This window comes from Girardinichthys multiradiatus, chromosome 20, assembly GCF_021462225.1.
Source record: "Girardinichthys multiradiatus isolate DD_20200921_A chromosome 20, DD_fGirMul_XY1, whole genome shotgun sequence".
NCBI lineage: Eukaryota > Metazoa > Chordata > Actinopteri > Cyprinodontiformes > Goodeidae > Girardinichthys > Girardinichthys multiradiatus.
In genome coordinates this window covers 8,209,574-8,237,379 of record NC_061812.1, presented here as the reverse complement: position 1 = coordinate 8,237,379, position 27,806 = coordinate 8,209,574, and the positions used below count along the sequence as shown (strand labels likewise).

Sequence of the window (27,806 nt, the reverse complement as noted above, 5' to 3'; positions counted from 1 at the left end):
CAAAAAAAAATATTTGAAAAATCTGCAGTTTTTGCACTTCCTGTCTGTAAAACCGCAAGGCCAGTTTTGAAAAAACAAATAACATAATAATTCATGGAAAAATGCTAACAAAACAAATATTTCTCATCTCTCTTTGGACTATTTGTTGGTATCTTCATTTCCAATATTGTTTCTTGAAGGCCTGTCAAATCCAATAACAATTGACATTTGTGTGGTGGCTGCACAGTGGTGCAGTTGGCAGCACTGTTGCCTTGCAGCAAGAAAGTCCTGGGTTCAACTCCCAGCCAAGAATCTTTCTGCATGAAGTTTGTATGTTCTCCCTGTGTACGCATCGGTTCTCTCTGGGTATTCTGGCTTCCTCTCATAGTCCAAAAACATGACTGTGAGGTTGATTGGTCTCTCTACATTGCTCTTAGGTGTGAATGAGTGTGTGCATGGTTGTTTGTCCTGTGTGTCTGTGTTACCCCGCGATGGACTGGTGACCTGTCCAAGGCGTACCCTGCCTCCTCTCCATTGACTGCTGGAGATAGGCATCAGCATCCCTGTGACCCACTATGGAAGAAGTGGTAGAAAATGACTAACTGACATTTGTGTGGTTGACAGCTCATAAAATAACCAACCAACAGACACAGGAACTCTGAGTATTTTAAAAATGAGCAATTACAACATTTGTAATTATTTTAAAACTACTTTCTTGTTAATTTTTTTATCATAATGGCAAATTAGTTATTACATTTAGTGATTAGGAAACAACTTCAGATTTATTTTACTAGAGCACTTAAGAGGGAAATCTGTGGTCAATTGATTGGTGCATTTCTACTTGAAAAATTAAGCTTTAGGCCTACAGCTCATGTTACTGTGCAGTTGTCCAAGACCCTGACCTCCAGATGGCCTTCCATAAGTAAAAACAGGGTATGTATAATAAGCAGATTTCAGGACTAGGAATAGGGGCGACTGTGGCGGTTCGTCCTGTAACCGGTTGCCGGTTCGGACCCCCACTCTGTCCATCTCAGTCGTTGTCTCCTTGGATATAACACTTTGGATATAACCTGCTGATGGCTGGTAGAGGGCTCGGTAGCGCCGATTGTATGGCAGCCTCACAGCTCTTGCTACATTGCAGCTCACCACTGTCAATATGTGAATGTGTGTATGACTGATTGTAGTGTACAGTGCAATTGGGTCTCTAGGGACTTGATAAGCAAACTGAAGTCCTGTCAGACAAACTGTTGCTACCTAAGTACTACTCCCACCATATTTAACACCGTTCCAAAACTTTCCCTCAAATAAAAACATTTTTTTAAATGTTAAATATTGTAGTGTTTACATACAAGCTACAGTGGAGCACAGCTAGCTACAACAGGAACTTTGAAAAGTTGCAATTTAAAATTCCATTAATTGTCCCAATATTAAAAGTCATAGTTCTGTTTATGATTTGTTTATTAAAATTTGCCATGTGGCCACTTCAAACGGATATTAAGTGTGTTCAGAAGTTTTCAATACATGTAACTGAAGATGATGCTTTTCTTTTAGCAATCATTAGATTCTGTAATAATGGTTCCTCCAACTATGAGCTTGTCTAGGTCATCTTTTCACATTCACAAATATTAGTATCTTTCTTTTCTGTAGCGGCTCCTTTCTCTGGATAACAAATAACCCAAATTCACGCATACTGGCCATGTCGCTCTAAATCTACAGCGATACAAGCAAAAGAGTGCTTTTGAGACAACTTCAAACTATTTCACAGCAGACAGAGAAACAGAAAAGCTGGTGTTACTGTGTCACCTAATAATGATTTTATGTGCAAGCTTCAAATATAGGTGCATCCAATTTTATAAGGCAGATGTTCCCGCAGACTTGATTGTTGCCTCTACTGTGAGTACAGCAGCATAACTGCGTGTAAATGTGGGCGAGACAGAAAACATGAAGCTATTCTTAAGTGGAACTGTGTAATGTGATAATAAACATATGTGTAAATAAGTACATCAGTGTAACTGAATTACCTTCTCTTACACCCGTTAGCCAACTGAGACATTTAATTCAATGCTGTGATCAACATCAATAACAACCCAAAATTCTAATAACATTGTTATATTATACTAATAATAAGTATGACCAGGCGTAAGTGAAAATGAAAAGACTTTTTCCAAATAAGGAGGCACACTTGCTGGGGTAGATGCACAAAGCTATTTGCAGGTACTAAATGTTGGAAAAACCTGAGATTGCACATTTGAAACCAGATGCAAAGGTACATCGGCTCCTAAAACAGTGCTAAGTATGGTTAAGGTTTTTCACCATGCCAATAGATGGTGGTGCAGAAACAGACAAATGGAAACCAGTGACATGGAGGGCTGCAGCTTTACAGAAAAAGTCAGGAATGTCACAAAGTTGAAATTAATCTTCTTTTCTAATAAGATGTAAACCTGATATTTTTTCAAAAAATTCCTCTATTCAAATGAACTGTCTAAATTATGATTAATTCATGAAAAAAACATTCAAACCTTACAATTGTGGAATATCCTAACAGATTCTTCAAATGCACATATTAAAAAACCAAATATACGCAATGCAATTTGCAATGTTTAATTCTCATACATTCTCATATGTTAGTGTAAACTAAGTGTAGACTAAATGTAAGAATTTTATAATCTGATGTTTATTACTCCATTCAATGCTTTTTATGTCCGAATGAACCAGGTAAATAGATGAGTCATTCCACTGTCTATTACAACCTGCAGCTTTAATATTATTATTAATAATAATAGTAATAATGTGTCTTTACATTTACATACATTAATTATAATGTAAAAATATATTAAATTATATTGCATGTATTTGGCGCTTTATGAATCCCGTGTAGTACAAAAAATGGGGGGGAGCAAAACAGCTGCAAAGAAATTCATTTTACTTTCCTCTTTATGTATTTGCCCTTTTTGACCTTCCTGAGCCATTCTATTAGGTAATAGCTGCTCTTCTAAGGAAGGAAAACGTGAAACCATGTTCAACAGAAACACAACCAGGGCAGCTGTACAGATGGAGAGAGAGAAGACAAAGAATAGTAGACTACTATGTCTACTTACACCTGCCTTGTCTAACATAGCATTTCCTCCAATCGGTCCCATGGGTTGAAAGCACCCTTTGAACCACTTCCGCATGACATCGTGACATCACACTTTCTGTGTGAATCCATCACACCGTTGATGTAAATAGAAGAAGAGGTGACATCCTGGATTAGCACAGAAAGTAAGACATGAGGACTGGGAGTACATTAGCCCCCTGATGTCAAGAAAGACATCAATTACTGAGTAGCCTAGAAATGTGTCCATCCAGACAAACTCTGCAATGGCTTGCCACAAGAGGCCTGGCTCAGGACAGCTGGACGATTTTAATTATTAAGGTCCCTGTTTTAAATGTTTAAGTGAATTGGGGGCATGGAAAGAGGTGTTAGGAGGTGAACAAGAGGAAGGGAATTACAGCAAAAATATATTAATTATGTATTGTTTATGCAGGAAAATGTTCTGGGTCAAAAGTAAAACTTGTAAGTCATGCCCTCATCAGTGAAGTGTATCGAGTGAGTGGAAACTAAATGCATATCTAAATGTGTCTGTAAATGTGTTAAGACAATGAGCTTTTGCTCATCATCTAAAAACTGGGCTACCTTGTGGTGGCAGAAGGATGTAGCAACTTAACTTTAACTTCACACAAGAGGCAGCATGTGGTGCAAACAAAAATGTTGTTTGTTGTAGCACTGTAATAAAGGGCTTTAGCATTACCACATCTGAGCCAAATTTGCAGTTCCAAGCTGTAGTTCCTGTTCACATTTACCCAGATTTACATGCATTTGTAAACTGATAGAAAACTATCAGTTTTTAATTCCCATGTGTCCCTTTTTGATCCATTCATATATTTTACCATGAAGCTATATGCAAGAAAAACATATTCAGGAGTTTTCAATATTGGTGTTACAGAGGATGATTCTTCAATATTAGCAGTGAAAAGTGATAATGATGAAAGTTCCTCCAGCAATGTGACGTGATATACTGCTGTAGTTCATAGGATAGTAATTAAAAGCTAAATTGGTATGGTGCTGCTGTTGGCATACACAAAGACAGAGTTCTATGGTAGTTTTAGTAGTTTAGAGCATTACTGATGAATTTGTTCACAACCACACAGAAAAGTGGACCTCTAGCATGTTGTCGGAGTCTCAAGTTCTGTATCAGGACAATGAGCGGCATGTAACAGCTCAGTCCTTTTGGATTTTTGTTGTTTTAATATATTATGGGAAGCCTTAAGTGATTTGAGTACTTTGTTAAATATAGAACATTTGGAAAAATCTCGTTTTATTATGATTTAAAATATGATTTAAAATACAAACTTTTTGTTATAAATTAGATAGACCAATCCAAAATGTTTTAAACTCGTTTAGGATTTAATGTAAATACACATTTAATGTACACTACTGGTCAAAAGTTTAGAAAGAAAGAAAGAACTACACTTTCTCACTTAAAGGGTCAGTTTATTTTCATTACCATTTAAATTGTAGTCGCACCAAAGACAACAAAGCTATGAATGAACACACGTGGGATTATGTAAATAAAAAGTTTGAAATAGCTTTAAACATTTTTAGATTTTAGATTCTTCGAAATAGCCACCCTTTGCTTAGATTATGGCTCTGGCGCCTTAGCATTCTCTCCGTGAGCTTCGTGAGGTGGTTACCTGAAATGGTTTTCCAAAGAGTCTAGAAAGAAATTCCCAGAAGTGCATTGAGAGACGGTCAAAGGTTAATATTGCAGTCATCACATCAACTTTATTTACTTCTTCTACTTTAAGGAATCTAAAATATAACATATTTAAAGTTCTTTCACAATTTGTTCAAGAATGAGGGAAAAATGGAGCAGGAGATTAATAGACGGATTGGTGCTGCGTCAGCAGCGATGCGGTTGCTGTACCGGTCTGTCGTGGTGAAGAGAGAGCTAGTCAAAAAACAAAGCTTTTGAATTACCGGTCGATCTACGTTCCTACCCTCATCTATGGTCATGAGCTTTGGGTTGTGACCGAAAGAACGAGATCAGGGATACAAGCAGCCAAAATGAGTTTCTCTTTTTTTTTTCCTCCGCAGGGTGTCTGAGCTCTCACTTAGAGATAGGGTGAGAAGCTCAGTCATCCAGGGGGGTAGAGCCGCTTCTTCTCCACATCGAGAGGAGCCAGTTGATTTGGCTCGGGCATCTCTCCCTGGTGAGGTGTTCCGGGCTCATCCCACCGGGAGGAGGCCCAGAGGAAGATCCAGGACAGGCTGGAGGGACTATGTTTCTCGGCTGGCCCGGGAACGCCTTGGGATTCCTCCAGACAAGCTGGCCCAAGTGGCTGGGAAGAGGGAAGTCTGGGTCTTTCTGCTTAGGCTGCTGCTCCCGCGACCTGACCCTGGATAATCGGAAGACAATGGATGGATTTGCTACATGATTGAATTTGTATTCATTCAGTTTTGATGCCTTCAGTGAGAATCAACATAAAATGTAAATAGTCATAAACATAAAGAAAACCATTAAATGAGAAAGCGTTCTAAAACCTTCGACCAATAGTGTATTTAAAACAATAACATGACTGAGAGACCAACAGCATTAAACAGGAAATAAACTGGGGGAAAATTTTCATTGACAGTACTAATGACAGCAGATCGTAATTTTCTCACTATAATAAAATGTAATATTTATTCTGTAACAACTCATGTTGGGAATTGACAGAGGTAAGTGTTTGTAATGCATCTATATAATTTTTGCCATAAAAAAATGCGTCTGTATAACACCACACGTGTGACTCACATCAAGAAATGAGGATCCTACTTAAAAAAACAAAAGATTTATTGTTTTAATTGCTTGTTTTATTGTCGTCAGGGTGTATTGCAAAACTGGGAGTCTGAAACTGCTGCCTAATTTTTTCTAAACTGATTTTAAACCTACCAAGGTTGAATCAGAAAAATATTACACTGAGTCTAATCACAAACACAAAATCCAGATAACAGTGTCCTAATAGCAACTGCTAAAAATGCAGGTTAAACATTAAATAAGAGATGAAAGCTCTAAAGTGCAATAGGTTTTCTTTTTCAGTCATGGTAGCTTTTCAGGCAGAAAGCATCAAACTTTAATATAGAAATGGGAGACACAAATAAGGAGGCAAAAATTTAACAAAAACTGAAACTTTTTAAAAACTAGTTTTCTTTGTATTGATAATAAACTTCATTTTAATATATTTTGTCAAATGAGGCTTTATTACACTAGGCATGTTCGTACATAATGTAGTAATAAATGTATTTCTGAAATTAGGTCCATACAGGTGCAATACAAAAGAACATTTTAAAATTTTGTCACATTACAACAATAGAATTCATGTTGAGTATTTCTGTCATAGACACATAAACACAAAGTTGTGCATAATCGTTAAATTGAACTTAAAATGAGGCACAGCTGTAAACAGTTTCTGAAGAGTGTGGACAGAATTTGTATTCAGCCCCTCTGAGCCCCTTATTACAAACATGTCCTGGTGCAAATATAGCTGCAAGTCGTTCAGGGCTTGTCTCCAGCAGCTTTGCACATCTAGATACTGAAACTTTAGCCCATTCTATTTTGAATAATAGCTGGATTTAGGTTGGGACTGGGCCATTCTAGTAAATGAATATGCTTTGATTTGGACCATTTCATTGTATCTTTAGCTGTATGTTTAGGGTTGTCATCCTGCTGGAAGGTGGATCTCATCTATACTCCCAAGTCTTTTGCTGACTCTAACAAGTTGTCCAGGATTGCCGTGTATCTAGCCCCATCCATCTTTATATCAACTCTTATCAGTTTCCCTGACTCCCTACCTCTCTTTCTTACAAGCCAGATTTTTGGAGTGCATGACAAACATTTGTCCTGTCTAGAGATTCCCCCCACCTGAGCAGCACCTCCATAGTTATCATGGGCCTCTGATAAATGTTCTCCTTGCCCAGCCTTTAGATTTTAGATGAACATCCATGTCTTTGAAGGTTTACAGTTGTGACATACATTTTCCATCTTTATATAATGGATTGAGTCGTGCTCAGTGAGATGCTTAAAGCTTGCAATATTGTTTTATAACCAAAGCCTGCTTTAAATATCTCCAACAATTTGTACCTGATAATGTACTCTAATAAACCTCTGAGGCCTTTAACTCTATGTACTGATAATAAATTCCTAACAGGTGGAATTGGTGGCACTGGAATTTATTTAGAGGTATCAGGGTAAAGGAGTATTGATACTAATGTGTGCCACATTCTTCAGATTTTAATCTTTTTAAATAAAACCATGTTTTTATTTCTTCTATTCCTTAATTATTTCATGTTGCTCTATAAGAGAAAATCCCAATAAATTACAATGAAGTTTATGGAGACAACATGACAAAATGTGTAAAACCCATCACCCACAACTTTTTTTTTTAAACTACTGATCCATACCTGCAACATACAACACCTATATTAGTGACACATAATCTTTTTCAGTTTCATCTTTATCCAATTGTGCAAAGGCACACATTGTGACAGTACCACAGCTGATATTTGTATCAGGCTCTGTCAACAGGATGCACAGAGTAAACAAATCCACACTGATTGGCGCCCGTTCCACTCTACAGATTCCAGCAAAGACAACACGAATTGGATTCAAAAACAACACGCTTATATTTCAATTTTTCTTCACAGATGGGAGCATCACACACATTTCTTGTGCTTTGTCTCCAGTACCTGAAACTGAAGTATAAACAGCAATCAAATTGACACAGTCCCACAGAGGGGACACAGATGTGGGTTGCTCAGGGCTTGCACCTGCCAATGAGACAAAAACAGAAGGATGGGTGGCCAAAAAGGCAATAGGAGAGGTGGTAGTGAAGGTCTTTCTGTGTGGGCAAATGCCCGTGAGTTAACAGTGCACCCTGCTTCTGCTCTCTCTTGAATCTCTTCTTCTTGCCCTCTATCATGCCAAAGTCCAAAGCCCAGGAGAAATTAGTCACCCAGCACGCTGTGGCAAGGAAGTTGTATGTGAGTGTGTGAGTAATTGTGAAAGTGTCTGTGAAAGGAAGAGAGTGCCGTGAAGATAGCAGACAGACGCCAGAAGGGAGGGTGAGGGTAGAGGATAGTTTTCTCAAAAAGTAGCATTTTTGAAAGTATGTAACTTTGCTTCCTATATGAAAATTGATACTGGCTTGTGGACAGAATCTCCAACAGCTTGTAACCATAAATGCTCACAACAATAACACAGTGTTTCAGTTAAGTGGGTTTCTGAAAGCAACCCCTATGTCTTGCCATAAAATCAAGAGCAGGAATTCTGATGTCTGCTGTTTATTTGCATATTTATTGATTTTAAATTGTTAACATTCTTCAGCAGATCACAAACAAACAAGCACACATTAAAAAGAGCACAACTATGTATGTAAGCTTGTAAGTGAATGTTTCCCAATCATTGTTAAAAATGAAGAACAAATATAATGTGTTCTGTGTTTTCTGTTTATTTTTGCTTCTGTTCCAATACTTTGCGTTAAGGCTACTTATGGTTTTCAGTCGGTATATGTCTTGCTTTTACTTTTCTTCAACCCTCTGGATTGTTCCAAGGTTGTTTAATTGCCAACATACCTATTTTCTTACTATTATCTTATTTTTACACCTAGATTGCCTTTGTCATAATCTCTCCTCTGTTGACTGTTCTATTCATGTGCTTTTTTTATTTTTGTTTGTGGTGTTCTGGACTTTGGAATACATGTTTTAGTTACCATCACATCACTAGTCTGCCTACTTATAAACTTCTTTTTGCCCCCTTTATGGAAATATTTACAATGACAATTGTCTGCAAGGGCCCAGATCATTAAAACAATACATTAGAAATGCACTGAACAGGCTTCTCCTGGTTGATACTGGTTACTTTGCTGTCTGAACCCTTGGTTCTGATTTAGAATAAATTAAGAATTTTTTAAGGACTGCAGCATAGGATATTTAGTGACAATGGGTTTTACTCAGTAGTAAGCGTTCACTGTCTCCTCTCAGAGCAATTAAATAAAAGCACTAATGACATTTTGCTGAACAATCCAGGCCGTTGTCCCCAATTGTTTCATTTCTTGTAAATCTACATGAAGAATTTGTATCTACAGTGCAAATGCATTCATGACAGAGAAAGATGTGTTTGAATGGATGAGAGAAACTCACTGAATCCAGTCACCTTTTAGACAGCTTCACTGGAAAAATGTTATATTAGCAGAACTATCGTGAATGTTGTCCCACATTTAGATTATGTACTGTTGCTCAAGATTCTGATGCTTTTAGAAAGTGAAAGCCTTCTATGAAGAGTACTGACAATTCAAAGCACAGACCACAACACACTTCTAGCTGCTGACGTTATGAAAGGCACAAAAAGAGGAAACTAAAGTTTTCCCAATGTGTAAATTCCTGATTTGTACATCCTGCTCTCCTCTCATTGCATCCTACTCCTGCCAAGGTCACCACTGAAAATGGAAGTAGAGAAAAAGTTGAGCAAAGCAGTCAGGCAAATCGTCTTCCTGAAAATATATACTTGTGTATCATCCGATGGTAAGCCTCCTCTTTCTCATACCTTTTTCTTTGAGATGCATTTTCAGAGTCCTTTAATACTTTTGGCCAAGATTGCATGGTTTCTGGTCACCTGGGAACGGACCAGTATGAAAAAAGGCTGAACCAACCTTCCACATAAAAACCTAAGATAGTAACTGTGTAATTTACAGAGACCTGTTTTTAATTAAAGTCATAACCCTGTCACACGTTCCTGCTTTCACAATGAACTAATGAGCACAGCAGATAAGAGGACCAAATCCTCACAGTTAAAATGTTATACCTAAATTGGCAAATATAATGGTTATCAGCACAAAGTAGAGTTCAAAAAACAACAAACCATTGTGGAGAAAATACATATTGCTAAGACCCCTTAGGCACCACATGGGATAGAAAAAGAAATAATAACCGCCAACAAAGAATTAGAGCTCCTATCGTCCACAAGGAATCAAGGTTTAGAAAGGGGGCCACAAAAATTTCCACTTCCCCAACATTTCTACTGGGCCTAATGCAAGGGGCTTGGGGAGTTAAGTTCTTTGCTGTGGTGCAGAAAAAGGTGATGAGAATTCAGCACAATGGCTCAAAACTGACAGTGAAAGCAGCCAAACACTGAATATCTCAATAAAAGGGAACAGAGAGAAGACCTGAAAAGAGAGCTGGTAAAGCTGCAACCCACCATATTGGAAAAGTGAATTATTCTGCTGGGGCTCATGTCCTCAACCCTCATCATCCTCAGTTTCCATAACACATTAAGAGTAAGATGGAAAATTTCAACTCAAACTCATGTGACTCCCACTCAGGATGAAGAGTTTGCTCTAAATGGTCAGCACTCTCTGGACTACAAAATGCATTTTGCTTGCGTATGCCATTCCTTCAAAGCAAGTCCAATTTAATGAGCTAGCACAATACTGACTTAAAGGTTCACTTGTCATTAGTGGCTCCGTGAAGATATTGCTGCATAATTGTGTTCTATCTATGTGTGTTGTAATCAGAACGGCTTCGTTGAGTGTTGTTCTAGCAAGTCAGCCACTCATCAGCCGAGTATTGTCCAGATCCTTTAGACCTCTGATTGGATTATCTTGCACTGAAATGCTCTTATGCAAAAATGTGCAGCAGAGTAAAAAAAGTTCAGATTATCATAGCACTACTGCTTTCCACAACCATGTCATTTAAATGTCCCTGTAAACTTTTGATTTTACAATATGTGACCACCTATGTGGCTGAACTAATGGAGAATCAGGGTTCTATTCCTACTTGCATTCCATCAAAGATGGCTGGATGGTTACATGTGTATTGTTTTTTTGTTTTTTTTACGAAATGAAAAAGCTTCCTCTGCCATCATTTCTGCCTCAGCAATTTCTGTATGTACAGAAGACAATTAGTTTGTTGCTGGTTTTTTGGAGATGACTTCATCCTGTGAACGTTATCAGTCAACAAATAGCTATGAATAACAACACAACCTAAGAGAGGTAATTGTGGTTTCTCTGTGTTGTTAAATGCTTACATTCTGCAATGTAGCTCAGTGATTTACATTTATTTGAATAAAAAAATGCAATTTTGTTACTTTGAAGTTTGCCTCCTATGGATCCTTAGAAAGTCTAGGATGGAAGATAAACTTTTCTTCATTAAGTGGTGCAATGTCCTATCTTAAAGGTAAATTTGTGAAAATTTGTTAACTGTTGCTGTGAAAGTCAGTGATCCATTATTATTCTTACACTAAGAGATAATTATCTAAGTGGCTTCAGTTTATGAAAACACACGTTGTTTTACAGCTATCAGCCAGTCACAGCGGAGCCAGGAATGAAGTGGACTTAAGTCATGTTGAAGCATTCCACTCCAACTCTCAGAAATGTTAAAGCGGTTAATGCAAACAGTATTTAATTTTTACCTTTAAAGATCATTACATGATTCTGTACATAACACACAGATCATGGTAGATCGCAATGTTAAACCAGTGGCCTTCCCATTAGATTTATGAACTGGGAAATGGAACATTATAAATGTAGCTGAGCAGAAGATCTTGTAACGACAGTATTGCTGTATTAAAAACATTCATTATTTTACAGCAACTTAAAAAAAAACGTTGTTTAATTTATTTTTTTTCACACGCCTTATAATTCCATCAGAATTATATCATTTCAAATGGGAGTGCTATTGTTATAAACTATGACCTTCCATAGTCTTCTTTGTAAATAACCAGCTAATGCAACCCTGACAACAGTTTAAACCAGGGGCGTCAAAATTGCAAAACTCTGAATGATTTCGTGCGGACCCCTAAAACACAATTTTAGAAAGACGCAATTTTGGTTCGTCAGCCCAGGTAGTGGATGCAGATACGCTTTAAAAAAAATAATCAAATAAGAGGGACATTTTCATTTAGACCAGGCGTTTCAAAAACAATTTGGACAAATTTAAAAACACAGACTCTTCTTCTGTTATTAGCCAAATTTTTGCCTGCAGCTTGAATGTAAATAAGAGTAAGACCACAAAAAATTGGGACATTCTGATCCCCTTTTCTTCAGAAATCAGATTACTTTTTTGCTTCATTCAAATATTGTGTATTTAGTTTTTTTAGTTTTTTTGTATTTAGCAAGTACACAGGGAAAATGTTACGATGAAACCATTTTTGCATTTTTAATAAATATAAAGACTAAATATAATTTTTATTGCCCTCTGTTACTTTCAACTTGACAGTTTTGGCCCCATGGCAAAACGTTTGGACACCTCTGGTTTCAACATTTGTAAAACTTTGTTTACATGAACCTCTACGATCGAATTAGTCCTGAACCTGCTATGTATAGTCATTAGCTGGAAAACTAATCTTTGTTTCATAAAGGTTTAGACGCAGAGAGCATTCATTGCTGCAGGTGAGATTATAATCTCTTAAAAGAAACTTCATAGTCCTTATAGCCCTATTTAACGTCACCAGGAGTGTTGCATATAGGTGGTCATTTCATCATTGCATACCTTTGGATTCTTTTTTTATTTGGTACATTTTAGGTACAAAATTGAGCCAACAGCTAGTTTCATATGAAACATTTGTCAATTTGAACCTGATCAGTATTTCATACATCCATCATCCTACGATTTAAAGTAATTTTCTAATATCAATCCATATTGCGCTGTAAGGAGATTTGGCCATATGGCTTCAATAATAATATCTACCAGCAGACGTTACAGTTAAAATAAGATGTTTCTACACACTGTATAAAAAGACACATAACATTTCCTTCTTATGAGGTCTACATACAGTTTTTTCGAATTTGGCAGAATTACAAAACTGTAAAACATCAGTTAAATGTTTAGATTATCCTTTCACAGGATTCCCACAATAGTTCACTGTAACTCTAGTCAATTTCTCCAGACAGAACTGGTGTTACTGAGTCAAGCTTCAAGGTCACCTTTTCTGCTCTGCCAACAATCTGTCTATGAAACTGAGGTCAAGGCTTTTTAATGGCCACTAAATTGACTTTGTTTTCCACTTTGTAACTCAATCTTTCACTTCCTAGCATATGTTTTGAGTTGTTGTTTTCATATTTTGTTGTTTAATATTTCTTCATGATGCCACCCATATTGTGAAGTGCACCAATCACTCCTGCAGCAAAACATCCACAAAACATGATGCTACTACCTCCGTACTATAAAGTTGGTGTTTTCAGATTTGGAAGTTTCCCTCTTTTTCCTCCATATGTAACAATAGGCATTATGGCCAAATGCTTGAATATTACTTTCATTGGACCACAGCACGTGTCCAAAATGTACGGTCTTTGTCCAAGAGTTTACTTGGAAACAGAAACTTGGCTTTTTATGTTGCTTTTGGAGGTATCTTCTCTTCCTCTCTGAGCAGCCTCTCTGCATATGTTAGTACCGGACTAATTTCACTGAGGATAATGATACTCTCCTTCCAGCTTGAGCCAGCACCCTATTCTTGAGGTCATGCTTTTGTTCAGGGGTTGATACACACATGTCGCATCAAAACATGTTAATTTCTACTATACATTAGCTGTTTAATAACAATTACTACATGCAAGTCAGGAGAACTTTACCTGATTGCCTGTATTCAACTCACATAGACTCAGATTGCAACATAAGGAGCTGATCATCATCATATAACAATATCCATATACAAAAACTCTTGTTTTAATGGTATAGCAGAAAATAAAAAAGCCTCCACACAAAAACATGATGTGCACAAATGCATCATTCAACCAATCACAAAGGATCCTATGCAACTTTCAGCTGCACACACAATGACAAACACACACATACACACACAGCATCATCATCATCAGCTGTCTCTCTTCCTCATGTGCACCAAACATCCAAACATGCACAGAGTAATGCGGAACAAAATAAATAAGAGATGCGGTTGTGCTTCACAGCCTAATCTGAAAGAGAAAAAAATGTGCACTGCATCAGCACAGATCAGCTCTGATGAGTGACTGGCTCCAACAAAACCAATTTGTTAGTTTATTGTCTTGGTGTTTAAACTGTGGTTATACTTCATTTCTTTAGTGGTATTTTGAGGATACTCCTTTAAATGACATCTATAAAACATGAAGGATGCTTTCTTTGTGTCCTCCTCCTCCTCTTGACATGACTGAGCAGCACACAAGCATCTCAGAGCTGCATTTCTTTTGTTACTGTGCTGCTTTGAATCTCCTCTTAAGCACCAGATGGATTCACCTCAGCGGTTTGAGCTGGCACGCTGAGAGGTGGAACAAAAAGCTCTCTAAACACATTAGCCTATGAACATCATCAAGCAGCAAATCTTGAGATGCTGAACTAGAGTGTAATCATGAACACAAAGATGGATGGTTGGTTTTTTTAATTGTTCTGTTAAACCACACCTGCAAAGCTGATGCAAGAACCATGATTTTATGGTTAATTTGTTCCATTACTGTGCAGTTTTCTCCTTGATAAGACACTGAACAGTCATATGTGCATGCCTTCTGCATAAACAGACATGCCGAGTTTTTTGACACCACATTAAATTTTAAAAGTCTGTTCAAGAAGGAGATATTTAGATGTACGGCAGGAACATTTTGAATTTGAACTGTAAAATTACTCAGTTCCCATACAGACCTTTATAAGTGTGAAAACTAAAGTACTAAACAGTTAGTTTTAAGCCTGAAAACAAACCACAGATTTTTTTTTTATTAAGCTCCATTGATCTGACAGCGTGAGCAGGAAGATGGCGGAGAACACAAATTCTGCCTGGGGTGGCTCCTTAAAACTAGAAACAAGCCTCTTATTGCAATGTTCTGCACTGTTCTCTTCTTCTGGATGTCTCCTGGTGGCTCATGCATATCAAGGATTTTTCCAAGTTTCACTCAGGGCTTTGAATTCTTCAGTGCTGTTGCAATGAGTGCATGCTGGTAACTTTTAAAAGACAAGTAGAATTGCAAGGCTATCTGTCTCACCTCTTCATATCAATTCTTCTGCGAAGCTGCAATATGTTTTGTCGCATGCAAATGGCACAAAAGCTTGTTTGTTTCGTATGCTGTTTGAGAATATGCATGGTAAAGTGCACTATTGTAATGTCATGGTGGCACAACTTTTTTCCATGGATTAAAAACAAATTGCCACTTTCTCCAACAGAGTCTGCAGAGCAAGCTTTTTCAAGTCTCCAGTGTTACTGTCAAATACAGTGGGGCTGTCACAGAGATCCCATCTCCAGTAATCCCAAGGTGGCCTTTACTCCGCCTGTCAGCAATAGCAACCAATAACCCTACACAATAAAACCCTCCAGAACAACAGTGGGCCACAGGCGGCTTCAAGGGCTACTGACAGCGATCTATAAAACAATATAATGGGTTGCCTGTCAGCGAGTGTGGACGATCTACGTCTCCTCTGACTCTCAGAGGGGACTTCAATTAATCACAGTAGAATTGTATCAGCCTGCAATTGGAGTATAAGGTTATTACCATCCTCGTATTCTGCAGAATGAAATGCAATGATGGCACTAATTGAGGAAAAGAAAAAAAAAACAGCTTACCACACAACACAAGGGGATGAAGGGGAGCTGAAAGAACAAGGTCAACATAAGAAAGAAAGCACAAACAATAGCAGAGGTGTAGTTTTAGTGATGAGCAACCACAACCACAAATATCTGCATTCTGTGTGCAAAGCAGCTGACGACAAACACAAGAGCCAATTTTCATTAGAGCCTCTATTGGTGTATTCAAAACGCATTACAACACGAGTAAATCATTGTGCTTTTTGCTAAAGCTACAAAACAAGAGCTTGTAGATGGAGCTGTTCTCTCTTATGGTGGATTTTTACGGGAAGCGCAGCCACCCCTGCTGTGGATTCAGATCCATGTTTGATCTGCCTGTAGAGCTTTACAGTGGGGAGCCATGTACAGGTAACCTTTCCTCAGATTTAAAAGATGGAACACAAACATTAATTAGTGCTATTTGGTTTTGAGATAGGATTGAGGGGAATAAAAAGCCACAGACAGAGTTAGGCTTGATGGTCATTTCAATCAAAAATGAATGAGTAAATAAAATAAATCCTTGTGTAAATAAGTCACATATTTAAATTTTTGACACTGGTAATAGAAATCTTTTTAGTTAAAAAAGACACGTTTAAATTATCTTTTATTAAAGATGAACTAGTCAGGCCTTTTCTGATTGGGAACAACATCCATTTTTCTTGGCAGTCTGACCTGATGATTGTGATTATTTATTTAATTTTTGTTTGTTTGCTTTTTTCCCAAGTGAATATTTACCCACAAAAGAGAAATTAATTAATAGTAGTTGTTTGACATTTTCATATGTGCATTAAAGCATTGTTCCTAAACTTTATTTATGTTAATCTCAAAAAAGTGCATCATAATACATGCTCTTGGTTGATGTGTTGATGTCGAATGGTTTTAATAAATAGGGAAAAATTCTGATTTTTTGGTATTTGACCTACTGATTACCTATTAAAATCAGTCAGTCAAGGGACAATTGATTGATTCTGATCCCTGTCTAATTGATTGGTGCATCTTTAACTGCTATATTAATATATCACCTTTAATATAGTTTAGGATTTTACATTTAGCTCAACTTTTCATTTCCCTTCTTGTTTTAATTTTTCCCTGGTTTAATGCCAGTTTTATGCATTTCAAAAGGGAATTTTTGAATCCAAATTCATTCATTCCAGGAGACTTTTTTTTTTTAGACATGGTTATGTGGCTAAATCGGATGAAGCTGCATCATCATCCTCATCCTAAAAAGAAGAAACATGTCCACAAAGTAAGATGCACATCCTTATACAAACTCTTTGGACTTTGACTAACCAGACTTGTTATCGGCAACCTACTCACATAATGTTTAGGTCAGAGATTTCTGGTATAGTGTCTTCTCACAGTGTGTCTTTACCTATATGACCAAAAAGCTGGTGCTGCTATTTTCCACACAGAAATAAAGATCCATCAAATTCTGAACCATCTCAAAGAGAGATACAAATTCTGGCTCTGGCACTGCTTTCATTTAACAGTCAATACAAATGTATGCTTGTGCACAGATCAGATTTTTTTCTACATCCTGACAATAGGAAGTTGAACATATGCCAACCTGCAGCTATCTGTAGATCACTTCAAGCCGTTAGTTCCCAGTTTAGTGTCATCAATCATTATATCTCCTAGCCTTTGGATAATTTTGACTGAATGATTATTCTATTTTTTAGAATAAAAAAAATCATCATGTGGAATCATACAGCAGAATCTCCAAAAACCAATAATTAAACAGCAGAAATGTTTAAAAAAAATGCATTGCCGACCTACCTGCTATTGTCTTCTCAGTTAATCCCGCTAAATGTCCCTTTCATTTATTCTCCATTGCAAACCGCAAACACCAAAAACATGTTCTTAATGGAATTACCATCTCCTTCTCGATAAGAGACGCCCGGGACAGACCCAAACCTGAAACACACGGCGGTCTAATATCACAGCTCTCCAGACGCGCAATCCAAGAGTCAAAGGACTAAACTGAGCGCTGCTGATTAGTTACAAGCAGCGGACTTCAAAGTCTATAAAAGTTGCGCGTCCTCCAGGTCTGACTCACAACTTCCCATCCGCCAGAGAGCCGCTGCAGCTGGACTCATAGTCGGGCAGTCAGTCATAGTTTCAGGGTTGAGGCAGGGTGGGATTTTTTTTTTTTTTCTTTTACAATCCTCCTTCAACAAAGTGGATGCGGTTTGGCTTTGGCAACAGCTTCGTGCAGTTAAAGAAATGAGTCTGAGCTGTTCAAGGGATGTCAGCGCACCCCGGTCTATTACTGAGTGTGCTGCCCTGGCGGTGTTTTAGCGCCACCCAGCGGTCGTCCAGATTTACAACATTGACTAATCTGCAGTTTACGGAGATTCTTATGGAAGCAAATCGTTACCATATTTCAAATGAAAAAGCATTTTCAGAAATGCTTTTTCATTTTAAGAATGTGGCTGCATTGTTTGACTTATAAATGAAATTAGTTATCAATAATCCTATTTGCATTTTAATTTTCTTCTTCAAGACTGCTCATTCTTTCACTTAATTAAAATGAAAAAGAAAAAGACATTTGAGATTTATTTTTCAAAATGTACCCCAGCAAATAGATACCAAAATTCAATTTGAAATGTAAAATTTGAAAATGAAAAAGCATTTCCAGAAATGCTTTTTCATTTGAAATATGGTAACTATTTGCTTCCATAAGAATCTCTCTACTCTGGATGCTCAATAACATGCAGAGCAACAATAAAACGGAAGTAAAAGCCGTGTACGATCATAGTAATCGTTTTTCATAATATATCTATTTTTTTGTTTAAAATCCTTTGTTAATTTATATATTTGACATTTCAGCACAAACAAAGCATGATTTTAAAAAAAAGGGCTTTGAGGTTTTTTGGGTAAGATGAGCTTTTTTGGGAGGGGATGAATGCTCGGTTATATCTGGACGACAATGCATCTATTTTGTTGTTTTTCATCCAGAAAGACTCTCGTTCTGTGCCTAATGCTGGTTTTTATTCAGGGCAGGAATATAAATAAGCTTTAATTGCCAGCCACAGTTAAACTTTGACATTTCATGATAATTTTCTATTTCTTGCCAAACTATTGCCATTTGACGATTTGGGTTCAATTTTAATCTAATTCTGTACACAGTATTTTAATAGCTACCAAATCTCTGCCAAAGGTTCATTGCTAAAGTGCCTCTGCAAGCCTACTGTATAGTTGTTTCTTATGATAAAAAAAAAACATCATAAAGTATTAAATACACAGCTCTGTGGTGGGCATGAATACTATGATGCTGCAGAGGAATGCTCTTTTTCTTTTTGGGTAGATTCCATTGGTCAGAGAGTTTTTCTGAGGGGATCTGAGGTCAGCTTCTTTTTAAAAGTTAATCCGATTCATTGGTGAGAAATAAAAAAAGTGGAGACAAGATACAAGATATACTAGAGCAAAATATATGAATAAAACTGTTTTAGTTAGCACTCATTATTGTGCTTTTTCTTTTTGTTTAAAACATGTAAGCCGAGTATCCCTTTCTGGTAGATAAAGTGGAGTTCCAGTGTACCTAGGTATTGTTTTTATTTTGAAAAATGTTTTTAGGTTACTATTTGTATGTTACTTGGTGTTTTGCTGCAGTTCTTTTACAAAGGCTCCATCAGAGATGCTAATCACAGTTTTTAACTAGTTGTTTCAGTTCTTTATATTTTTACCTGGCAAAGCCTTAATCTATCTCTTAGTTCTTCCAGCCAGCCTTGAACACATCATTTACTCAGTCTATTTTTGCCTGACAGTCTGCACCTGTTTTGCTGTCAATAAAAACTCACCTGATTCCCCCGCTCCCTGCCAGAACGTGTGCAGTCTCCATGGTTCCGTCTGGTCCAGAATGAAAGATTCTGTTTCCTGTGGTTTTATTGGATGATCTCTGCACTCACCCTGAAACATTTTGACTCATATCTAACCTCATTTATTATGAAACATGTAAGTCTTGTTAAAAATTATTGAGTTATGTCTTTTTAGTCTACTACTGGGGGTGCATTTTTACATTTTTCTTGTAAATATTTTTGACCCTTTTAAAAGCTTTGAATGAGCCATCAGACTTTTTCAGAGCTTATATTTTAAAGTCATATTATTATTAGTGCTTTCCTGATCAAACTTTATTTAAAAATGTAAAAGTAAATGTTTTCAAATAAATTACGTTCTGATAAGTTTGAAAACATTTTCCATGAAACTTTCAAAGATGTTCACTGTGGACCTCATGCAATGATTATGAGTTTTTAATCAGTTCATTTTTCCTACTTGAAAACGAATCCTTCTTCTAATGATTGCGGCACAAGCCCAAGGCCTGATAGTACACAAGGTTAACAATTTGAATATTATATTTTCATTATCCTGTGCGTTTTTGTCACCAAACATACTAATTGCCACTAAGATCTGGTCATTTAATCTGACCAGGGAATGAGAGCTGTTTCCAAACTGTATGCTTCACATGTTAATTTTACAACTTAAAAATGACATAAACTAACCTATCTTTGATATCTGTTGTGGTCAAACAGGGCAAACAGGGTTTTAGTTTTTATACAGATAGGAGCAGATAAGAGTTTTCTGTGAGTATTCTGAGTCCTCTATGTTTCAGCTTCAGGTCCACCTTCTCTGTTAACTACAATCTCTTGACTACATTTCTCTGTAATGAACTGCAAGCCCTGCCATCCTCTCACAGCCCTCTTCTGCTTTGTGGGAGTCACTTGTTTTAATTTGTAGATAACTAAGCAGCTGCTTGGAGAAGCAAACGGCTGCTGATTGTTGGAACAAGGTGAGACGTCTGTGTGCAGCTTTTAATTTTTCAGCATTGGCCTATTTTTGATGACTGTATACAAGCTAAAATACAAGCCAGTGTGGAAAGGTGAGATATTTAAATTTGTGGTCTAAATAAAAAAAAAGGCACCGTGACCCAAGTTGCTGAAATTGTTGCATTCTGACATTCAGCTCCTACTCTCATTCAGCTATACATTTTACTCTACAGAGGATTCTTCTTTCCATTTCTGGAACAGTCTCGTTCATCCAACCCTTTAAAAACCTGGAAAAGGTTGGAATAATCAATATCAACCTTTGAAAGGGCCTAAAGATCTGGAAGGCAAGCATTTGGGCTTCAGGTGAATTGATTTGGGACTGCCATTAAGAGCGTTATCATCATAAAACAAGTTAATATAAATTTCCATACACACACACATGCAATTGGAATCACACCAATCCCTGTTGACCAAGTACAAAAAAATGTCAGCTCATTAACATCGACCAGGCTGAGCTATAAAATTCAAAGCAGATAAGTACACCAGAGCCAGGCTTCACATCTCCTTATAACTGCCTATGAATACTGAGACTGTTGTTTTTTATTCTCTTTGCATCATTTATATTAAATGCTTCTCAAAGTCATCAAGTTTCTTTCTTCCCCAGGAGTCTCTCACACATATGTGGCAAGGAAGATGACCTCATTAATCTTTTTGGCATTGTGTGAAGCTGGCTCGTCAGTCCCCAGACGCACCAGTTTTTGACATAGCTCCGCTCATTAAATCATATGACAGGATGAGGTCAGCGGCGTGGTGCTTTGTCTCAAGCTGGCTAGGAACAGATAAAACCGGCAGTGTTAGCGTCTGTTAGAGAAACTTGACAACAAGTCTACTGTAGGTGGCAGCTGGGGTGACTCATGAGGTAATCCATGTTAGAGAGCATTTGGCATTAAGGTGGAATGGAAATCTCTGGTTTTGTCTCTTTGGGGTCACACCCCATAAAACACTCAGTGAGCTCCAGGCACCGTATGATTTGGCACCTTTAGGAGGAAATCTCACAACCTCCATTAGTGTTGACAGTGTAGGTGGCACCTTGCATAACACTCATCACACCACGCTTGTCATCCTGTGATTACTTTTATTTCAGGCATGCAACATGACTTGTTGTAAAGGGTTCCTGTAGCTCCACATCGACTGCAATCTGCAGCTTAGTTTAAAATATCAGCGACCTCCAGGGAGCAGGCCTGGCACTTCGCCTCAACCTTCGCTTGCTCTCTGCGGAAGTGTGTTTGAAGACACCAAGATGTCTAGCAGAAAATTGCAAGGGGAAAAATAACCAATATTATGGCCTTGGGACAGGAGCTCTCTATTAATAATGCAGAGGAAGCAGCAGTTAATGCCCCCTTTAATTCAACAGGTCTGCAGACACCGCTACAGTTATTCTTCCTGAGCTGTGGACGCTAGATGAGAGGCCCCTACATCAGGCTTTATGGCTTTGTGTGTGGCTGCACTGCTGGGTCTCTCTCTCGACCTCAATCCCAACTGAACGGCCATTAACGAGTTTTCATCAGGGGCCCTCGATAATGGAGTTTCCAACTTCAGCAACACCCTGAGTCAAGCTAAAGGAGGGCTCCATCCATAAAGAAAGAAATAATGCCCACATAAAGTCAGAATATATGAGCTCAATTTAGAGAGAACAGAGCATCTCTACAGCAGGCAATATTACCCTGCAAAACAACCACAGATAACTTGGTTAGATTTGGAAAAGTACTAAGACTAGAAATAAAACACCAACATAGGTGTAACACACTAATCACCCAATGAGAACACAAAAGGAGATTTAGCTTTAAAAAGCATATTGGTAGTTTGCACATTTTCCACAAACTATTAATATCAAGGACGTGCACAGCGGAGACGGGCTGCGTGCAGAACGGAGAGTTGGACCTGCGCTGGTCCAGCTTACCTCTTCTCTCCTCTCCTCCGCCGTCAGATAGAGCCCTGTCCTGCCGGCAGGCCGGCTAACCATCCAGGAAACAAACAAAACGAAAATACTTGCTTCCTAAACTTTAGATAAAAAAGTTAAAACTTCACCTGCCACCATCTTATCTAAACAGAACAGGCCAATTAATGGCCTACCTTTACCCGCTATGTCTTCTATGGCGGCCACCAGGCGCCAGGAGAATGTCTACGATTTAACTCTTAGATTAATAAATTCAAATCATTTGTTTTATGGTCCATGATGACTTCTGTTTGACTCATGTTTTTTTTTTATTGCAAATACGGCGAAATGAGCTGGTTAACATTACAATTCATACACTACTAAAATACCTTTAATAAAGTTCAGTAAATGTGGGGCATGTAGGCTAAGTTGTATTTTCTACTTCTGTGTGTGTAAAAATGATGATGTGATCAGAATATTTTATTTTCTAAATAGCAGACATCTTATCAGTTCTCAGGACTTGTAATCTCATTCATTTTTATTCTCTAAGAATAATTTCTGTCATATTTCACACTGGCTACATGCAGAAGTATAGATGATTCTTCTCATGATCATATTCTCTGATGTTGGTTTCATTTTGACTATAAAGATTTTATAACTCATTTTCTGGGTATAGTTGATTTACACTGTAGAATGGTCACTGGTTACTGAAGATAACTCATTTAGTGTGACCTACCTGGTAAATTTGACAGTGTAACCTGCTTTGCTACAACATAAGATTATTTGGTGCAGAAGACATTTTGTGATAAAAGTACACAATGATATAGTCAAGACAAACACGTTGTGCTCAGTGTGTAAAAACAAAAAATATTAAGGATAACGTAAGTTTCAAATTTGACTCAGGAAGTTCAGGTTGTGAATCAGTAATCTAACTTTAAATCAGTCTGTAATAATTTTGTTGCCTTATTAATCTTAAGAATTTTGTCAAATGCATTCTTGTTTTGAGTTTTTTTCCCTGGGTGGTCATTTCCCTTCAACCCACAGGACAGTTTGTTTTGGGGGTGCTTAGTAATAAATATAAATTATGTTCATGTTGTGCCTGTAATAAATCTCACACTACAAAGGCAACCGACAGCTCCATGTGCCGCACAAGGTGCCCTTTTTCTACCCCGTACAGATTTAATTTCTTTTGGCTTTTTAGGTGTCCTTAAAACTTTCAGATCATCAAACAAATGTTACTGTTAAAAATGATTCAAGGATTTTTATTTTTATACCAGCTCACGTTTACATGTTAAGGTATGAAATTCGGACTTAGGTCCCGGTTAAGAAGCCTAATAAGTAAAAAGAAAACTAACTATAACATACAAATCTAATTCTAACAATAAATAGCAATCAGTAAAAATATATGCATAAATAACCACAATAGATACAAAATGCTAGGTTATCCAAATCAATCTGGCTCAAGAAAGTAGGCTAAAAGACCACAAAAGCAACACATCAAGTCCCAGTCTGAAGATGCTTGAGCACAAAGTCTTTGACAGGTTTTGGAGACGCCTAAATCAAATAGAGATGATGTGGCATGATCTCAAACAGGCTGTCCATGCTCAAATAGTCTCCAATGTGGCTGAATTAAAACTATTCTCATAAAGAACAATCACTTGAAAGATGCATTTTGTAATTGGTTTGATTACTTTTAAAATATTGAAATTTAGTTTGAAAAAATGTTAAATTTGCATTATTGTCGGATGTCAAACAAAATATAAAACATTCTCAGTTAAAAAAAGCTACTAAAACATTTGACAGTAATACTATGAAATGTTTTCCCATTTATGACAATTGATAATAAATAAAGATAAATATATTTATTAAATAATAATAACAAGTAATGTAGCTCTGAAGGCAAAACAAGGATAAAACCCAGTAGAATAGTTTTAACTAATAAAATGGCTGGTAATGGTATCCATTCATCCATCAATTTTCTCGTATCGCTTAATCCATGCTAGGCCATGCCTACCTTCAATAGAGAAACCATCAGCATGAATCAGTCCTGATCACTGAGGAGAAGTTCATAGGCATGGAGTTGTCAAGCTAAAACAGATTCTAGAACCCTCAGCAACACTTCTTGAAACATTTGTGTGAATGTTTGTTTTAAGTCAGTGTGGATATTTCTGTTCCTTTTGTGTATTGGAGAAAATCCTAAATAAATTAAAACTAGTGCAACAATTCTTATTTTCAGAATTCATTGAGGTTATACACACACACACACACACACACCCCGCCACATCTCCACCCACACGGAATTTCAATGATTCATAAAAGTCAATAAAGGCAGCAAATTCAATATGAAAATTCATGCCTATGATAAGTTTATGTAAAAGTCTGACAGGAGCTGCAGGTATAGTAGACTATAATGTAAAATCCAATTCATGACACTAATGCAGTGGAGTTTTCTCAGAAATCAAGTTAATGAGAATGGTGAACTGAACAATAACGCCCTTTGACTGTTAAATGGTATGGGGTAGTAGGTATGGGGGGTTTGATCTGTCACACAATGATATAAGAACCTTAGATGACTCTGACTTTTATCTAATCTGCACAGGTTATCAAATTTCTCCTCTCAGCAGAGGTTTCCCAAACTGGGTCGACCCTCTGCACCCCAGCCACCTTTTGCAGAAACAAAGAGAAAAAAATCTAAACCGCTCACAAAAACATATCACTGTTTCTCAAAGCAGAGCAGTCTGGCTCAGCACCTGCTGTCAGAGAAGCAGAGGGTCATTCATCAGGAAAGAGATTAAATCTTTATCCACTGCGTTTCTGTGTTGGGAGTACTTTATCTTGAGGAGAGGGAATAAAATCAAAGAAGAAAAGAAATGCTCTGAGGCAGAGGAAATCATTCAGCTTTCTTTTTATCACTTGCCAGCATGTGGTGTTGTAGACAGTCTGGAATATAACAGCTGCTGTAAAAAAAAACAAGCCATAAAATGTGCTAAAAAGAAAAGATGTGTAAGCATAAGGATTTGTTCAACCGTCTGAGTGAGTTATTAAATACAGGATTTACATAATCTCAAGTGTTTAATATGCCAATAAACATACATACAGAATATATATTTGTGTTTTCCACATCTTTATGCCTTCAAGATGCGCTTTTTTTTTGTCTATTTGGCTCCATCTACAGGTAGGCTTACATAAGTACATTTTATTTATTCAGGACAACAAAGCCTTTTGCATAATCTGCGATAAATAAATAAATAACACGGATAGCTAAACACTTAAACAGAAGCCTCTTGTTTTATGCTGTTATAACAGTTTTTTTTATGGTAACGGTGTGCATACCGCACCTTGCAAAAGTATTCACATCCCCTTGAAATGTATTTCATTGGAATTTAATGTGATAGACCAACAGAAACTATTAAGAGAAAAGAAAATGATGCACGTTTTAAAAAAAATAAAAACTAAGAGTGTGCATTTTCATTCAGCTGCCCAAATCAGTACATTGTAGAACCTGGTTTCCCTGCAATTACATCTGCAGCTCTTTGGGTATAAGTCTATAGCAACTCTGCAAATCTAGACAATAAAACAAAACTTAATATTTGGTACCGAAACTGCTCAAAGACAGCCACGAAACCTGAAGAATCTAGAGAAGATCTGTATGGAGGAGTGGTCCAAAATCCCTGCTGCAGTGTGTGCACACCTCATCAAGAACTACAGGAAACGTCTGATATCTGGAATTGCAAACAAAGGTTTCTGTACCAAATATTAAGTTTTGTTTTTCTGATGTATCAAATACTTATGCAATAAAATGTAATGCATTACTTAAAAAATCACACAATGTAATTTTCTGGATTTTTGTTTTTGATTTTGTCACTCACAGTTCAAGAGTACCTATGATAAAAACTAGACTTCTACATGCTTTGCAAGTAAGAAAACCTTAAAAATTGGCAGTGTATCAAATACCTGTTCTCCCCACTGTATTGCACGTATGCCAGAAAGTTCAATTTTGGTCTCATCTGACCAGAATACCTTATGGGCTGCACTGTGTTGCAGTTTTTAGCACTGTTGCAAGAAGATCTTGGGTTAGAATCTCGGCCCCACTCCACCGCTCCATACACCCACCATGACCCCGATATCACTGGAAATCCCAATAAAACGCATTTAATTTTGTGGTTGTAATGCGACAAAGGTTCAAGACGCATAACTATTTTTGCCAGAAACTAATTGTCTATTGGAGGAAGGTTTTGTCACAGCACAAAATATTATCAGAGCTTACCAAATAGTCTGCATCAGTCCTTCAGCCCAGAGATGCTCTGTTCTCAGATTAAAAGGAAAACAAAACAATAACCACTAAATAAATTATGTAACACAATTACTGTCTGCTCTTCAGGTAAGTGCCACTCATGCTGAAACAAAACAAGCACTTCTGTCTTGTTCATTGTGCTTTCTTAATTCTGTCAAACACTGAAGTAATTGAGCACAAGGTGAACTATAAAAATTATGCCTTTTTTCACTTCACTCATGTAACAGCAAAATTAGTCATCCAGGATTTTTCTGTTTTAAAAACTCCCGTCTTTAAAGGCAAAGCTTAAGGATCCCCAGCAGCAATATGGATATGATCTAAGGGTTAGCAAAAAGCTGTTTTCTGCGTATATTCTTTCTGAACCACCATTCAAGAGGTGTGGCGATGTATTTTTCTCTAGAGCAACATATAATTTGAGAAATCACTGCAATTCAAGTGTCTTTTTTCAAAATGTTATTAAACTTATGTACACTGGGGGGCAACATTTACCAGAATAATGCAAGGTTTTTATGGGGGAAATTTACTGCCAAAAATCAAGAGCACATATTTTCAATTTGAGAGCAGGATTTCATTCTGCTTGTACTCCAACTTAGGAATGCTTGCACTCAAAACTTCTGCTTTCTTTTAAATATACTCTGTTCTCTCTCAAATCTTTGTTTCTGCGCTGTGATCTAATGCTTCTTGCATAGATAATTTCTCCTCCTGCTTGCTTCATCCTCCATGCGCGCAAACTTGCTCTCTGCTCGGATCAAAACTGCTCTCTCGAATTTCTTCACTGCTCGCAAATTCTTTTTGCTCTCTCAGATTAAAGTCATATACTCTCCTAGCAACCATATCAGCCAATAGAATGACAGTGCGCAAATGCTAGGTCACAGGCTTAGTTGGGGTGCGCTTATTTCCTTCTACTGACTGTGCCTGTGCCTTATATAGTATCATCTGTACAACATGAATTGTACAGATGATACTAAATAAGGAAATGAAAGACGGCAGGAAGTTACTGGTGCAGGGCTGATGATGTTTGGCCAAACTGTATCTTCAACAATCATTGCCAAAGCTAAAGATGGCTGGAAGCTCTACAGTGAGCCATCAACATCATCAGCCATGTACAGTGCAAATGAGACAAAACCAAAATCTTTAGTAAGAAGAAATAGAAGGCAATAAAAAATAAAAGGCAAAAATAAAAAATAAAAGGCAACCACAATTTTTACATACATTACGTTTAGAGAAGACAGATTCTT

At 37.3% G+C, this 27,806-nt stretch overlaps 1 protein-coding gene across 3 annotated transcripts in view; it reads right to left on the bottom strand.

Moving 5' to 3' along the window:
- The window catches only part of tafa3a (TAFA chemokine like family member 3a), a 129,516-nt gene extending 111,695 nt beyond the window's left edge, over positions 1-17,821 (bottom strand). For all 3 annotated transcript variants that reach the window (XM_047346301.1, XM_047346300.1, XM_047346299.1), the window contains exon 1: positions 17,352-17,821. The gene's annotated coding sequence lies outside the window, so the exon portion shown is untranslated. The remainder of the gene's footprint in view (positions 1-17,351) is intronic.
- Positions 17,822-27,806: the final 9,985 nt, after the last annotated feature.